The sequence below is a fragment of the Festucalex cinctus genome, chromosome 2, assembly GCF_051991245.1.
Source record: "Festucalex cinctus isolate MCC-2025b chromosome 2, RoL_Fcin_1.0, whole genome shotgun sequence".
NCBI classification, from domain to species: domain Eukaryota; kingdom Metazoa; phylum Chordata; class Actinopteri; order Syngnathiformes; family Syngnathidae; genus Festucalex; species Festucalex cinctus.
The window spans coordinates 27,968,626-27,985,172 of record NC_135412.1 but is presented as its reverse complement, the minus strand read 5'-3'; the positions used below and the strand labels follow the sequence as shown (position 1 = coordinate 27,985,172).

General features: G+C 41.4%; 2 long non-coding RNA genes across 2 annotated transcripts; one reads left to right on the top strand and one right to left on the bottom strand.

The window, feature by feature from the left end:
- The first annotated feature begins 9,460 nt into the window (after positions 1-9,460).
- LOC144015060 (uncharacterized) lies at positions 9,461-10,596 on the top strand. The gene is made up of 2 exons (XR_013282677.1): positions 9,461-9,683; positions 10,419-10,596. It is a non-coding gene; the product is annotated as an uncharacterized LOC144015060 (long non-coding RNA).
- Positions 10,597-10,909: 313 nt separating this feature from the next.
- On the bottom strand, positions 10,910-12,688 carry LOC144015059 (uncharacterized). The gene is made up of 2 exons (XR_013282676.1): positions 12,100-12,688; positions 10,910-11,648 (listed from the first exon to the last, which is right to left on the bottom strand). It is a non-coding gene; the product is annotated as an uncharacterized LOC144015059 (long non-coding RNA).
- Between the last annotated feature and the right edge of the window lie 3,859 nt (positions 12,689-16,547).

The following is a 16,547-nucleotide window of genomic DNA, read 5'->3' as shown; positions in this document are numbered from 1 at the left end:
AGACTATCGTGGTCTCAATGAAATTACGATTAAGAATAAGTATCCATTGCCTTTATTGGATTCTGCTTTTGCACCATTACAATCAGCTGCAGTCTTTACTAAATTAGATTTGCGTTCCGCCTACCATCTAGTTCGTATCCGGGAGGGTGACGAGTGGAAAACGGCTTTTAAGACTCCCCTTGGCCACTTTGAATACCGCGTTATGCCATTCGGATTAACTAACGCCCCGGCCGTCTTCCAATGCCTGATTAATGATGTTTTGAGAGATATGATAAACGTTTTTTGTTTTGTATATCTTGACGATATCCTGATCTTCTCCCGTAACCTCAAAGAACACCAATGTCATGTACGTAGGGTGCTCCAGCGCCTCCTTGAGAATCATCTCTATGTGAAAGCCGAAAAATGTGAGTTTCACACCACATCGATCCAGTTTTTGGGCTTTGTTATTGAACGGGGGAGAATCCGGGCAGACACAGCCAAAATCCAAACAGTCCTTGATTGGCCTGTTCCCTCCACGCGTAAACAGCTACAGCGATTCCTAGGCTTTGCCAACTTTTACCGGCGTTTTATTAAAAATTATAGTCAAAGAGTTCGACCACTAACAAGAATCACGTCAAGTAAACTCCCTTTTAAGTGGACGAATGAAGCTGCTGTCGCATTCATAGAAATTAAGAGGGTGTTTGCTAATCCACCAGTTCTGTACCACGCTAATACTGATCTCCCTTTTTTGGTTGAGGTGGACGCATCGGATACAGGAGTGGGGGCCGTGCTGTCGCAACGCTCCCCAATTGACCAGAAGATCCATCCTTGTGCCTTTTTCTCTCGACGCCTCAGCTCAGCGGAGGCCAATTATGATGTGGGAAATCGAGAACTGCTGGCAGTGGTCCTGGCCCTCCAAGAATGGAGGCACTGGCTTGAGGGGGCGAAGGAACCCTTTACAGTTTACACAGACCATAAGAACTTGGAGTATCTACAGGCGGCCAAGCGAATGAATCCCCGGCAGGCTCGGTGGGCTCTGTTTTTCACACGTTTCAACTTTAACATCACCTATCGTCATGGGTCAAAAAACAAGAAACCTGACGCCCTCTCTCGCATGTTTGACCCGGCACGAGAGGACGCAGAACCGGCGCCCATCCTTCCCGCACATTGCGTGATTGGTGCACTTCAGTGGGAGGTGGAACGTAAAGTGATCAATGCTCAGCAAGGGCTTCAAGTTCCTCCTGAGTGTCCCATGGACAAATTGTTTGTACCAGAGACTCTCCGTTCGGAGGTATTACGTTGGGGACACGAATCTAAAATGACGTGCCACCCAGGAGTGAACAGGACTTTTCAGGTACTACAGCAGCGGTTCTGGTGGCCTGAAATGAGGAAGAACACCCAGGACTACGTGGGGGCTTGCACTACCTGCGCCTGCGGGAAGCCTTCCAACCAGCGTCCGGCAGGGTTGCTTCAGCCTTTGCCGATTCCTTCCAGGCCCTGGTCACACATTTCACTGGACTTTGTGACAGGTCTTCCTCCCTCACGTGGTCACACAGTGGTCCTTACGGTCGTGGACCGTTTTTCGAAATCAGCCCATTTCATCGCCTTAAGTAAACTCCCGACCGCACTGGAAACCGCCCAGCTGCTCATTCGTCACGTCTTTCGCCTGCATGGTATCCCTCTGGATATTGTTTCGGACCGGGGACCCCAGTTCATCTCTCAAGTTTGGAGGCGGTTTTGCCGAGCCATGGGGGCAACGGCCAGCCTCTCATCCGGATACCATCCCCAGTCTAATGGGCAGACTGAGCGGGTTAACCAGGACCTGGAAGCGGCTCTGCGGTGTGTCTGTCTCGACCAGCCCTCATCATGGTCCATCTTCCTGCCGTGGGTGGAGTACGCCCACAACACTTTGGTCACATCAGCCACAGGTCAGTCCCCCTTCTACGCAGCCTACGGCTACCAACCTCCACTATTCCCTTCCCAGGAAGGCCAGGTCGACGTTCCCTCTGTCCAGTTGCACTTGAGGCGTGCCCACCGGGTTTGGCGCGAGGCTAGGGCGGCCTTATCGCGCACTGCGACCCGCAACCGCCAGATTGCGGACCGACGGCGACGGCCCGCACCAGCTTATGAACCTGGACAGAGGGTCTGGCTGTCTTCTCGAGACCTGCGGCTGGCTGGCAACTCCCGGAAGTTGGGTCCCCGGTTCATCGGCCCTTTCGAAATTGTGAAAATGGTGACTCCGGTGTCTGCAAGACTGCGTCTGCCTCCCACCATGAAGGTACACCCTGTTTTCCATGTTTCATTACTCAAGCCAGTGTCTTCCAGCCCCCTAAACACATCTACGACATCGCCGCCGGCACCTCGCATTGTCGACGGCGATCCTGCATACACGGTCAGGGAGATTCTGGACTCCAGGCCTCGGGGCAGAGGTTTCCAATACTTGGTCGATTGGGAGGGCTACGGGCCAGAGGAGCGACAGTGGGTCCCCCGCTCCTGGATCCTGGATCCGTCCCTGTTGCGTGATTTCCATGCTGCCCATCCGTCTAAGCCAGGTGGTCCGCCAGGGGGCGTCCGTTAAGGGGGGGGGTACTGTCATGATGCAGGGCTCTCAGTGTGCTCTTTTCCTTTTTTCAGTCTCTGAGTGATTGAGGGGGCGTTTCCCCTGGCGCCGCACCTGCGGCGCATCAACATTAAGCCTTTATAAGGACTCTGACGTCGCCTGGACGACGTCGGATTATTCTTCTCAAGTCTACAGCCATTGCCTTGTGTACTTGCTATAGTTCAGCTTTTTGCTCTCGTAAGTTTTTGCTACGCTGTTTTGTGTTGTGACTTTTACCTGTGATATCTGTTAATCAAGAGACATTGAGTTACTAGTAGATATTTTTTCATCTTGCCTTTTGCAAGCACCTTGTGTTTTTCTCCCATTTTTTCCATCCTGGCTGGGGCCAGCGCCTTTTGTTATTTCCCTTGTTTTTGATCTGTAAATAAATCCTGTCAAACTCCTCTGTTGCCGTGATCTTGGGATCCACCTATCCAGTTCCAACTGGACCCCTGACAGAGTAAGAGTCATGAAAGAGAATGGAAGAAGAAACATTGTGCAACAAATCTTGTTATGAGAGGCGGCTTGGCCCGTTTTATACCACCAAACAATAGCACAATACTGTACAGTATTTATTACCTTGTTTGCTGACGTCTTACTTTACCAAGCAGGTTGCTTATTGCTAAAGGTCACTTCATTCACTTAACAAACTGATTTCTGTATTACCAATATTCAACAAATGTTATTTCATGTAAAAGGCCTTGAAGCACTTTCCTCATACATGAAGAGATGAACCTAACCCTGTATGAGAAAACACAAGGCCACAGAGTTAAAAGGAAAATCCCCAGTATGAAAAAAAAACCTCGGCGAGTGGGACTGCCGTCTGCCTCAAGTGATAGACAAGAGAGAGAGTAGGCAGAGAAAGAGCGACAGAAAGGGGAACATTAAAATTAGGAGCAATACGGGGGAGAGAAAGCGAGAGAGAGAGAGAGAGAGAGAGAGAGAGAGAAGAGAAGAGAAGAGAAGAGAAGAGAAAGGGAGCAATAGAGAGGGGTGAGGCAGGAAAAAAGAAAGTGAAAGCGAGCGCGAGGGGGAGAGGGAGAAGAGGGAGACAGGGTGCAATAAAAAAAGGAGAGCGAGAGAGAGAGAGCGAGAGAGAGAGAGAGAGAGAAAGAGAGAGAGAGAGAGAGAGAGAGAGAGAGAGAGAGAGAGAGAGAGAGAGAAATGGGAGCAAAATGGTAAAGAGAGACAGAGCAAGAAAAGAGGGAGACATGTAATAAAATAGTGGAAGTGTAGAGAGGGAGGAGAGGTAGAGTAAAGGAGAGTGAGAGAGACAGAGAGAGAGAGAGCGAATGCGAGAGAGAGAGAGAGAGAGAGAGAGAGAGAGAGAGAGAGAGAGAGAGAGAGAGAGAGAGCAATAGACGAGAAGAGAAAGGGAGGGAGCAATAGAGAGGGGTGAGGCAGGAAAAAAGAAAGTGAAAGCGAGTGCGAGGTGGGAGAAGAGGGAGCTAGAGGATGCAATAAAAAAAGGAGAGGGAGAGAGAGAGAGAGAGAGAGAGAGAGAGAGAGAGAGAGAGAGAGAGAGAGAGAGAGGAGGGGGATCGAGATAGAGTGCACAATAAAATGGACAGAGATGGGGACTGAGAGAGAATGAGACAAATAGAGAGCACAATAGCACAAGAGGGTGAAAGAGAGGGAGAGAGTCAAGAGAAAGAAAGACAGAGAGAGAGCGACATAAAGGACCATAGAAAAAGCTAGAAAATAAAAAGGAGAGAGATAGCACACATGATAAACTGGAGACATTGAAGCGATGATACGGATGTAGTCTGTCCTCAATTGATTGAAATCAACATCAGTGTGATTAGCAGTACGGATGTTATTATTCATACTACTAAATGATTTGTAGCAGACATCCAAGTACTGCCGTCGTTAAAGTAAAGTGGGTCAAAACGGTGGAAGAGAATCTCTGCGTTCTATCCTGACCGACTGAGCTGACTTTGATGTTGCTTGTCGAAAGCATTTCAAAAAAACGCCACAACAAGAAATGTCACGCAAACCACATGCTGGCATGTAAAGTTCAAAACAGCGTGTTCCCATCAGGAAATGACAATACGGTGTCATTAAAATGAAAAAGGTGGAGACATATGGTACTCACTACCCACAATATTAGGTACAGCTGGACACACTGTAAGGTTTGTCATGTGTACTGCCCCTTCATTGCTTTGCATGTTTATGAGCAATGAATTCAGACGAGTTCCTCAGCATGCATACTTCTCAGTGCCAGCCTGGTTTAAAAAAAAAAAAAAAAAAGTCTTTTGAAATGTTTTGCTGTGCTTTCCTTGGTCTTCATCATCCACTGCATCACACATGGGAATACATGTTTCCATGGCAACAGACATCAATTTGGGAAAAAAATATGCTCCAAACTTTTTCTCACAGTGGTGAGAACATGAGTGAGTGATGTTTAGTGATGCGTGTAAACACTTTCATCAGCTGCAGCTGATTTGAATTTAAATCAAATGCTTGTGATGCTTCAGTTCATATGATTGCTTTTTGAGGGTGGTGGGGTGGACACCTACGAAGCATTTTACATTTTATATTTTCTTTCATTTCATTTTTTTAAAGAGTGAAATTTAAAAAATGGAATTGAATTGAAACGTATTCATCTCTATCTTAAACATATTGCGCATTAGAGACCAAGTCTATCTACTCTTAATGAAACATTGAAATTTTCTTAGATTAAAAAAAAGTGATAGATTTTCTAGAATGGGCCTATATATATATATATATATATATATATATATATATATATATATATCCCCCCCCCAAAAAAAGAAAAAAGAAAATAAGTTGTAGTAAAAAAAGAAAAAAAAAAGTGTAATATTGAAAAAAACACATCATATACTGTATTTCCAGAAAGATATCATGTTGAAAACTTTTTTTAAAGAAAAATAAAATCTAGTATTTTCAAAGGGGGAAAAAAAAAAAAGTTGAATAAAAAGTTGAGCAAAAAGTTCTAGATTCTTATTGTCACATTTTTTAAAAATGTTGTACTGTATAATATTTTCGGAACATGTTGCATATTCACTACAAAAAGGTTGTACATTTTGTAGAAATAGTCAAATTTAAAAAAAAAATCTATTTTAAAGTTTCAGATAATTTCCAGATAATTTTATATTCTTGAAAAAGTTATACACTTCTGAAAAAGTTTAGTTTAAAAAATTAATTTATTGTCAGTGTTGACACTTTCTTACTGTAGTTGTTTATTTTTGCATGGAAACTCGATGACATCAGCTATTGCTCACTTGAAAATACAAACAACTAGATTTTTCAAAAAAGAAGGTAATCGTTTAGATACGAAATCATAATAGGCCACACAAAACGCGCAGTTTAAATCCAGTCAAATATGAAATGATACTTTTGAAATGAATTCATAACAAATGTGATGAAGCACAAATCCCAACATAACATTGGCATTTTCTGCACTTTTCCATGCAGTGGCAATTGCAGTAGTCATGCTTCATTTCCCATTCAGGGCCTTGATCAGTTCCCCTCCCTAAAAAAAAAATAAAATAAAAATAAAAAAAAAATAAAGATGGTCCAGAACACACCCAGGCAGGCCACTCTTGGCCTCAGTGCCAATCAGTGTCAACACAGATGACAGGCTGGACTTTTTTAAAGCTGACGTGGTACAAGAAACAGCCGGTGGCGTCTTCCAGACTCATTTGCATATTCATGTGGAGGAATTGATTCTACTGGACACAACGGGGCGGTTGCACCTGACTTTGCGCTATCCTCGCTCAAATACGATTGATCTCGAAGGCTTGTGCTTCTCGTTTGATGGCGTACCTCATGTGGCAGTTGTCATGTAAAGGCTTAAGTGGACATTCATCCCCGGAGAGGTCGTTTCCTTGAAAACATTGACTTTAGACAAGCTCTGATCACGCAAAAGGCCGCTGGGCTGCTGCGGAAGAGGATATCAACATAAATGAACCATCAGCTATGGAGTCACTGCACCTTGCAGGTCAGACAACAAATGTTGCCAAATGAATCCCTTGCAAAACATTTCACGCTCCAAATCCCAAGTGAGACGATTGATGCAGGGGACAAGCGCACGATTCAATGCATAATGGACTGCAACAGTGAGCATTTCCAATGCAATGTTGTTTGGAGGTGAATATTTAATGACGGTTTTGACATTCAAGGGGTGCTCTCAGAATGCAAAAAATGTGAAATGCACTCTATTATAATGTGCATGCAATGAAAATTGCCTGTTCCTGACCCTATTTGACTTTTGTTTATTCACATTTCAATTATTCAGTTTGATTGGTGTCATGTTTCTTGACAATAATATGTTATGTGACCTCACTAATCTAAATATAACATTCTGATTAATATTACATTTGTGGAATATGAGTTATGCAGCAAAACCCAGCCATTTTAATCCATCTCAGGGGGTGGCCATTTTGCCACTTGCTGTCACGTGAAAATGACATCAATGTGGCTCAGATCTCAGATAACAACCAATCACAGCTCAGCTTCAGAAAACAGGTGAGCTGTGATTGGTTATTCCCTGAGCCTGAGTAACTATGATGTCATCTTCAGTCGACAGCAAGTGGCAAAACGGCCGCTTCCTGATATTGATGACAACTGCTGAATTTTGCTGCTTAACTTATATTCAACTAACACAATATTAACCAGAATACCATATTTAGACTAGTGGGGCTGCATAGAACATATTATTGTCTATGTTTGTTTTTGTTGGGGGAAGGGGGGGTTGACTTCCTCTTTAATAAAATGTGTGTGTAATACAGCACATCACCTTTTTATTTATTTATTTATTTTATTTTTTTAAATATTCACAAAAATCGTGAAAATGAGCAGGTGGTCACAACCACCGTTTTCTTACGGGACCAATAGAAAATTTAGATAACACTGAGGCTAAAATTGAAAAGGACTCCCTTTCAGAAATTTTCAGATAAAAAAATAAATACAAATTCTCCAGTCACACAACTATGTGTAGGGTATACAACACATTTAAAACTTCCTTGCCAATCATTCAGTATGTTACATTTAAGTTTGTCATCATCTGACTTTCCACCTTCAAGGTAAAAAATAGACGTCATGAAGACTGCAAAGATGAACATTTTGGAACCACGTCGCCGCCCAGCAGGGACAAATAAAGAAGATCTATGTGACATTTTATGGATTGCCATTCATCTCAGGGGACGCATACATTACACAGTGAATCAGCACATGCAGACAATACATTTTCGGTTATGTATTGCTGCCAACCCCCCTCTCCATATTCTGCTTCTGCTCTAGGACAAATTTTAGTCGCCATTGTGAACTTGACGGGTGACTGCTGTGGTGCATTTTGTGAGTGAAGATGGAGACCGCTACTTTACCCTTTGACTGGTTTTAAAGACTACAGTATATCTAGCGCTTTAAAACACTAATGAACTTTATTTGGAATTGACTTGGAAGTGAATGGGGAACTCATCACAGGCAAAAAGCATTCAAAATATCCACTTTCTCTTTTTCTTTTCTTTGTGGCAATCTTCTTCTGTAACAATCGGCGCCTTGTTTTTGTGGTTAAATTTATAAAATAAAAATAAAATAAAAACTGTGCAGTATAATGTGTGTCCAAACCCGATACAGTGACCCAATTTTTGTGCAGTATGAAATTGGTTGGTGTGCAGGAGTGAGTTGACTGACTTCACCAAGACAACTAGGAGATGTTTTTAAATTGCTCATTTATGAGACATAAATGAATCCAATAATGGGTTCAAACACAAACTAAATAAATCTTATTCCATTAATTTTTCCTTCTGGGCCCATAATGGAAGGATCCTCGTCCTCATTGTACTTTATACCATTAATTCCATTTTAAAATACATTTGGGTCCGTTGAGAAGTGCTCTGGTTGTCAACACATGAATAATGCAAGCCAAGGTCAAGGTTCTCTATCAATTTGCTTTAAAGGAGCCTCGGGAGCGTCCTGGCCAAGGGCAGGACATCATGTTTTTGCTTCACGCATACTGATGACTAACAGGAGATAACCTCTGCAAACAAACCTGGTGGGACAAGACCAAGAGGACGCAGGTTTTAACCCGGTGTGTACCGAGATGAAATGATATGAATAATTGAAAAAATGCCCAATTAGCAATGCTATTTACTTTTATTCTTTACTTCTGACTTAAGCACATGAGAGAATATGCCCCTTTGAGCGTTCTGGGGGAGTATATTATCGAGACTCATCTATTTATGGATGATGTCAGGGTTGACTTGGAGCCAGTCACAAGAAGGAGTCATGCTATATCATCTATGACAAAACTCCTGTCAACTCTGCCTTTCCTTGCATCAGGGTCATTTCAGTGGAGTGTGACACCTGGTGCTGGTTTTTCACTGAGCAGTTTTACAGGTGAGCTGTCCCATGTTCTAAAGAGAATCTTACGCAGAATCGATCGAGACATCAGTTATGTGGGCCATGGAGCAACAGATTTATTGTTTATTCTTTCCCAAATTTTCCATCAGGGTACAAATCCTCTTAAATAATATATATGACAATCTCGACCACTTTTACACTATGGCGTTAGATTTGTGCCACAATTCCGTGCGTAACAAAATGTGTTTCGTACGTACAAAATGTGTTTCGTACGTACCAAAAATGTGTTTCGTACGTACAAAATGTGTTTCGTGCGTACAAAACAGTCCTCGCGCACGCTTGCTACGTCTCCCCTCAACACGTACGAAACTTTGATTTACGCTTGCGATGCAAGGGTCGAGGCGTAATATTTGTGCCACAATTCTTAACCAATCAGGAGTCGGACAGGAGAGCAAATCCTGATTGGCTGTTTAATATCCAATCAGGCAGAACTTTGACAACGTGTCGTCACGCGGCGTTGCATCATGGGCGCTTCTTCGATTTTTTGTTTTTTTGTTTTGTTTACTAGCACTCGGTGCTTTCCTGTTTGTATTTTATCTGCATTTCTGCTTACTTTTATTTACTTAACAAAAGTTTTGTTATATTACGGGGTGAAGCAGCTCCCAACTGCTTTCCTGCTTAGCGGAAGACAAGTTTTAGCCCTCATGGGACCGTTGGATGACCGTTGGGGGGGACGCTAACTTCCGAATCGAAGACTACTTTCAACATTTTCATAACGGTAAGTAGCATAAAAATAGCATCTTTTAACTTGGCCACTATCACACACAGGCTTCCAAGACAATCAAAATTGTATGTAATAGTTACATACACGACATTGGCAATGGATGTGCATAGTTATGATGAAGAAGAAAAAATCGCCACCCCCTTTCTTTATTTTCTTATGCATTTTTAGTGCCTAGTGCCACCAAATGTATATCGTGTAACTAACAGACAGAAAAAAAACATGGAATGTCCAAAAGCACTGTTAACACAATGCCATAGTTACTGATTTTTAAGTACGTTAGTGATATTGATTAGAAAATCGTGGAAAATTACGAGATATCAGCTCTTAAATTCAATTCACGAGTTAATTTTGTTGTCATTACCTGTATACTTGTGCACATAAATGCCATCTCAAACAAATCACTAAAGCAGCCTTTTACCACCTAAAAGACTTCGACCGAAGGGTTGCATGCTCCATACCAGAAGAACCTGACTCATGCTTTTATTTCCAGTAGACTTGATTATTGCAAAGGTCTTCTGACTGTTCTCCCTCAAAAGAGCATCATATTATAGCTGCAGAGGTTATGAAGTGGTTACCCTTAGTTGTACTAGACATTTAACATGAACAAGAAACTGTAGAAACATGGATGGTCACATTGTTTTCCCATAACTACATGAAGATGGATGGATATGATTGTTTCACGTTTTACAATTAATAACCTTGAGCTTTTGTTTGTTTCCAATTTACCAGGTAAACCAATCCAGATTGCGCATCGTTTCTATATCCGGGTCACAGTCATCAATAAGATGTCTAAGGGTAGAGAGTACAGCTGAGATGGATGGGACGGCGATGGATGGCTCCACAATAGCAGTCTACCATGCCTACTGTGTGTAAAACTTGAAATAAAAACTGCAAAGATGCACTGTAACTGAGGACGATTCATTTGATTTAAAAACAAAATGTACAGTTTGCTGTTTGTTGATCGATAATGCATCATTAAGTGTCAATTACAAATACAATGTGTAATATATTTTCATATGTGGAACCTCTTGGGTCTTGCATTCTCAATACATCATCGTGAGTACAGTACTCTGAGGTCTTCTTGGTCAATGATGGGCAAATGTGCAGTGTGTGCACTTCCGCACTTTAATCTTGAAACCATAAATGTGTCATGTACTGCATTGGCACTGTACCTGCAATAGTATTTTGGTTATTGTTTACAGGTTGTTCCGAATACAGTGTGTGTGACACTTTTTATTTTTCTAATTGTCAATGATACTGTTTGCAAGACACATTTAAATAAGTTCAGTAAAAGTGTCGACAACTTACAGGAGAAAAAATATTTTAAAAATGTTTGATTTGGTATGCTGCAAAACAGGCCATTACAACTATTCGAACTTCAAATTATGATAGTCCAATGTTAATGTTGTCATTCTTCAGGAGCTCTTGATTTCTCTGCTGTCAAGCTCAAGCTTCACGTTCTGACTCTTCCTACAGACATTTTAATGACTAAGTCAAATTGGTCTCATCAGCTGGCTCAAAAACGTCAGGAATTAGGGCTGCACAAAATTGGAAAATCATGCAATACGCGATTTTGCTGAATATAGCAATAGATATTGCAATATTTAATATGGATCTAAAGAAATGACTGATGATGATTTTATTATCTAATGAACAAATTATATTTCTCATGCAGTAAAATGTATTCAGAGTTATTTAATTGTAATGACTTCAATAATGTTCAACTAGTGGATGGTGGTGCACATTTTAGCAAGTGGCTGACTGGTCAAATTCAGATAAAAGCAAAAAATTCCATATGAAACTTATTGCGTGTCTGTTATATGCATATTGCATGGGCCAATAGCGCGATATCAATATTTTTTCCACTCCACTTCTTCATCTTCTGCTTCTCGTGGTGTTTTTGACACTTCTGTTGTGGTGTCATCAGGTGCATTCTGGGTCCTTTGTCATCTTTGTTGCCTGGTAATAAAAACAAAACCCAAGGTTAGCGCTCAGATTTTTATTTGTCTATCTGTTGTTATGGAAAAATGACAAGATCAACCATGTTTCTCACATTAGTAAAACAATTATTTTGGGCAAACATGTTTATTTCAACAGCTGCTAGTCATGGTGTATGGTTGTCTTGTAACCAAAATGAATTCAATTCTTACGTCAATAACTATGGCATTGGACTGCCAAACACAGTGCTCTTAGGTATTCAGTGTTTTCTATTATTCACGATATACCTTTAGTGGTACCAGGCACTAATTACTAAAGAAAAATGGATGGTCTAACATTTTCTTTTCTACTTCTTATACGCCACTCATGATGGCATGCATTGTTTAAGATTGTAATGATAGTAGCACGATCAAAAGAGGACAAAACTATAGGATTTACTGACTTAAATACAGTACAGTATTTTGTAACTTACCATAATGAAAACGTAAGTAGCAGGTTAGCCTCTTCTCTTTTTTTTTTTCTTCTATTTTATGCCGTCATCCAACATCACCATGAGCGCTAAAACTTGTTTTCCCTCCTTCTTCCGCTAAGCAGGAAAGCAGTTAGGAGCTGATTCATCCCGTAACATAACAAAACTTATATTAAGTAAATAAAAGTCAGCAGAAATACAGACAAAAATTCAAACAGGAAAGGACCGAGTGCTTGTTTAAAAAAAAAAAAAAAAAATCGAAGAAGCGCCCATGATGCAACGCGGCGTGACGACACGTTGTCAAAGTTCTGCCTGATTGGATATTAAACAGCCAATCAGGATTTGCTTTCCTGTACGACTCCTGATTGGTTAAGAATTGTGGCACAAATATCACGCCTCGACCCTTGCATCGCAAGCGTAAATCAAAGTTTCGTACGTGTTGAGGAGAGACGTAGCAAGCGTGCGCGAGGACTGTTTTGTACGCACGAAACACATTTTGTACGTACGAAACACATTTTTGGTACGTACGAAACACATTTTGTACGTACGAAACACATTTTTGGTACGTACGAAACACATTTTGTACGTACGAAACACATTTTGTTACACACGGAATTGTGGCACAAATCTAACGCCATATTACACCTGTTGCCAACAACACTTACATCTTTCAGAATGAATGAACAGACAAATTAGTGCCAGCTATTTAGGATCTTAAGCAAATTAAGCATCCAGGGTGGTTCCTCCATGTCGATCCAATACTGTCAGCAGACAGTTGGCTTCTTCAATCGATTTTATGAAGCCCAGTTGGCAGAGTGCGATGGACATTTGGAATTTTAGGGGAGCGGGAGGGGGGAAAAAAGCAGGATTCAATAATTTGCCCCAGATTTTTTTTAGTCCTTTTATCTGAGGCTGATGCTGCAGCTCGGCCAAATTCTGTGCCAGGACCTTTCCTGCAGCACTGATAACAGCTTAGAGCTCAAGTTTAGTTCTGCTGTTCACAAAGTTGACTTTCAAAGCGCCGCAGAGAGACAAAGTCGCTTTGAGCGTTTATGAAGTGTGAGTACACAGGATGTCATCTGCACTTTGTCCTGTTCAGACAATTAGCCACCCACATTTCCCCAGCACTGCTTCTTACAGAGCAAGCAGCAAATCACCAAGAGGATTTCTGGTTAATAACACTGCCTCATTCACTCCCCATGTAGAACTCCGCCATTTGAGTCATTGCAAAGTGCTTGAGCAATTACGGTTGTGACAGAGTGAGCCCACAACGGAGAGCTCCTGACATTGGTAATGTGAAATTACGTGTGTTTCTCTCGGAGGTGAGTGGCAGTGGGATGTCTGAATTTATTATTTTTTTTCTATCACTATTTGAGCATTGTATCTGCCAGCATGAATGTAATAAATAAATAAATAAATGGCTTATGTCCACTTTGGAGCAGGAACTAATTGCATTAAACCAATCCAGAGTGCTGATATTTTCGGCTTGACAAGCAAAATAGCAGTCATGTCATTTAATTCAGTAATTAGTCCACATGTTGGCCAAATGCACAATTAACACATACAATGACAATAGTTCAATTCACATATTTGAACATCAAGTTTTGCTGTGCATACCACTTAAATGATTGAATTATCCTGTATAAGCTACAACCTGCCAGAGAGGTAATTTACTAAACATTGATTGACATGATTAGTAATCAAGTTACTAATGACATATAGACAATGTTTATTCTGGATTCTCCTCATTCCAGACATAATTAACATGCCCTGAGGAAGATTGACCCATAAATGTAATTGCATTACTGCTATGCTGGAAAGAACATACCAGCTCTTAACACCTGCTTATATGATCTCTCCTCTCTGTTCTCCTGTCCTCTCCTTGGTCAAAACATTCCAGAAGGTAAAAGGTGTCTCAGAAAACTCAGTGTGGGGACGCCGCATGTAAATTAGCAGCAATCTGGAAAAATTGTTGACAGTTTCACAAGGAGTCCAAAGCTGAAACAAAATATTGACTTAGTTATTTAGTCATGCATTCAATTGATGGGCTAGCACTCAAAACAGACATCTATTCGCACACAAGACATTAAAAATTCACTTTTATTTAATGTCTCCTATTCAGGCAAATTACTATAATTCAAATGTACCGTATACGGTACTTGTCGTTGTACCAGCAGAGTTCAAAAGCTACTTTTGCCTGTACTGAAGCCTTTATTTGATTATTATTGCATTTTGGTGTGTCTGCTTCCTGCACTAAAGGATGACGGTCTGTCAGGTATTGATTTGAGCAACATGAGATGCAATCCAATAGCCAATATCACGGCCGACATGTCAACAGCAGACTATTTTGAGAACGGCGTGAGCTCTTATTCATTATTCATGTCATCAAGTGCATTCCACTGAGATGGTGAATTTGAATGCATGCTTCCAGAATTAATCAGACAACAATCATCACACTGAGGTATGAGACCAGGGGTGGGCAAAGTAGGGTCACCGTGACTGTGAGTGGTTGTCTGTCATTACATGTGGCCTGTGACTGACTGGTGAGCATCCCAGGTTGTCGTCTGATGCCGCCTAATGTCAGCTGGGATAAACTCAGCTCCCTGAGACCCTGAAGAGATGGCGGGATGGATGGATTGATGAGCATTTACATGTCCACTGTCTTCATAATTTGTTGTTGTATTAATTTAGCCATTTTGGGGGTCATTTAAATGTACAGGCCAGAATTCATATATAAAAATGAAAAATCCCATGATGGGCTGGCTATTAGCATTGAGATAGCCCTTCAAGCAATGGATATTTGAACACAAATAGAAGAGCAAGACATGTAGGCAGGTGATATCATATACTACATGTATTATTTGTCTTCTGTGATTTAAAAAAAAAAAAAAAAAGATAAGTAATATTCAAGCTTATTGAGTGAGTGAGATTTACAGTAACGGTACTCTTCTTTGTTTGCGTATATAACAGTATTATACTGCCCCCAGGGGCCAAGGCCGTCACGCCAGAATTGAATTGAAGCACAATTAATTGAACTAAAGCATTCAATTGTTTGTTTTTGTTTTTTTGATTTGATTTTTATTGAACATATAAACAATAAAAAAAAAATAATGAATTTTAATTTTTTTTTATTTTAATGTTATTGAACATATAAATGTGGCACGGTGCTTGAGTGGTTAGCACGTCCGCCTCCCAGTTCTCAGGACTCCGGTTCGAGTCCAGGCTCCGGCCTTCCTGGGTGGAGTTTGCATGTTCTCCCCGTGCTCGCGTGGGTCTTTCCCCGGGTACTCCAGTCTCCTCGCACATTCCAAAGACATGCATGGCAGGTTCATTGGGTGCTCCGAATTGTCCCTAGGTGTGCGTGTGAGTGTGGATGGTTGTTCGTCTCTGTGTGCCCTGTGATTGGCTGGCAACCAGTCCAGGGTGTCCCCCGCCTACTGCCCAGAGCCAGCTGAGATAGGCGCCAGCACCCCCCGCGACCCTTGTGAGGAATAAGCGGTCAAGAAAATGGATGGATGGATGAACATATTAAACATATAAACAAGCAAACAGCAGAAAAAAACAGAAATTAAAAGAAAAGAAAACCCCAATAAAATTATCAATCATAGTTTACATGTTCAAAAGGGAGTATGAAGAAGTTAAAAACGTATCCAGTCCTACCCCTTTTACTTTATATATTTAAACTTATTTTATTATTAATACAATACTAATTTACTATTTTTTAAAAATCAAATGTATAAACCTGGTTATATATACAAGTGTATATATACAAATTGTGACGATAATATTATTACTCTGATTTTCAATATACAATAAGTACAAGATTATAGAGTGGTATTTTCCTTAAATCAAAAAACAACATTACAAACATTTTTGTTGGGGTTATGAATGAGGCTTGAATGGACTAATGCATTTCTGTCACGCCGCCACCAGCGTGGCGGGTCATGCTTTTATTTCACAGTCAGGTTCCTGTTTTATTTTGAAGTCATTAACCACCCTCTCACCTCAGGTCACTTGCCCTTCCTCCTGCACAGTAATCACCGGTCCACGCCCATGATTGTTTCCACCTGCTCCCAATCAACCCGGACATAAAAGCCACCTGCATTCTCCCCTCCGTTGCCGAAGTGTCACATCTCAGTGCATGGAAGCGTCCTCACAGTCCTTGTTCCACAGTCCTTGTTCGATGTCTTGCCTTGCTTTGTCTTGCGCCCTTAGTTTGCCCCTTGTTTTCCTCCCTAGCGGAGCGCCTTTAGTTGTCCCTGTTTTTGAGTGCCCTTGTTTATTCTCCAGTTTGGAGCTCTTTTTGTTCTGCCTTTTTTCCCTCCTTGAGAGGTGTTTTTTGGTTCATTGGATTAAAGCTGCAGCCTTGTTGGCCAACTTACACTCTGCGTCTGAGTCCTACCTCCTCGCAACGTGTCAGTACACTTCGGCCAGCATGGACCCAGCGGAGA